The 867-nt window shown below is 43.3% G+C and overlaps 1 non-coding gene across 1 annotated transcript; it reads left to right on the forward strand.

Moving 5' to 3' along the window:
* The first annotated feature begins 181 nt into the window (after positions 1-181).
* LOC118988140 (U2 spliceosomal RNA) lies at positions 182-372 on the forward strand. The gene has a single exon (XR_005066720.1). It is a non-coding gene; the product is annotated as a U2 spliceosomal RNA (small nuclear RNA).
* Positions 373-867: the final 495 nt, after the last annotated feature.

Genomic DNA, 867 nt, shown 5'->3' on the forward strand with positions numbered 1-867 from the left:
AGCACCAACGCGGTTGAGTTGGCCTTCATCATGTGCTTGTTGTTTCGTGCTCCAAGACAGCTGCCACAGCTCCAGGCATCGCGGTGTGTGCCGGGCAGGAGGAAAGGAAGGGGGAAGGCTGGCACCAGCTGCAGGGGTTTTTTTGTTTGTTTTTCTTGTTTTTACTCAAGAAAGCAAAATCATCACTTTTCAGCATTTTGGCTAAGGTCAAGTGTAGTATCTGTTTTTACCAGTTTAATACCTGATACATCCTTTATCTGAGGACATTATATTAAATGGGTTTTTGGAGCTGGAATATGGAATAGGAGCTTGCTCTGTCCACTCAGTGCATCCACCCAGTATTGCAGTACTTCCAGGAACAGTGCATTAAAAAAAAAAAAACCTCCAATGCAAAATCAGACTTCCATTTAAGTCTGTGGCTAGAGCTGTATCCTGTGAGGGTGGCTGGGAACCTAATGTTTCGCTTTTCCAGGCTCTGGTTCCAGGCTTACAGCCAGCCAGGAGGGTATGCCACTCCCTGGTGCTGCTGCTGGTGCTTTTTAATTTTTTTAAATTTAATTAAAATAATTTTTTAGTTTTCAGCCCTGGCTGGTGTAGCTCAGTGGATTGAGTGTGGGGTCTGCAAAGCAAAGGGCCGATTCCCAGTCACAGCACATGCCTGGGTTGCGGGGCCCCAGTAGGGCATGTGCAAGAGGCAACCACACATTGATGTTTCTCTCCCTCTCTTTCTTCCTCCCTTCCCTTCTCTCTAAAAATAAATAAATAAAATGTTCGCAGAAATTTTAGTTTTTGATTATAGTTGACATTCCATGTTATTTTTTTTAAAGATTTTATTTATTTATTTTTAGAGAGGAGAAGGGAGAGAGT

This window comes from Sturnira hondurensis, unplaced genomic scaffold (genome assembly GCF_014824575.4).
Source record: "Sturnira hondurensis isolate 20B ecotype Veracruz unplaced genomic scaffold, ASM1482457v3 Scaffold0005972, whole genome shotgun sequence".
Taxonomy (NCBI): Eukaryota; Metazoa; Chordata; class Mammalia; order Chiroptera; family Phyllostomidae; genus Sturnira; species Sturnira hondurensis.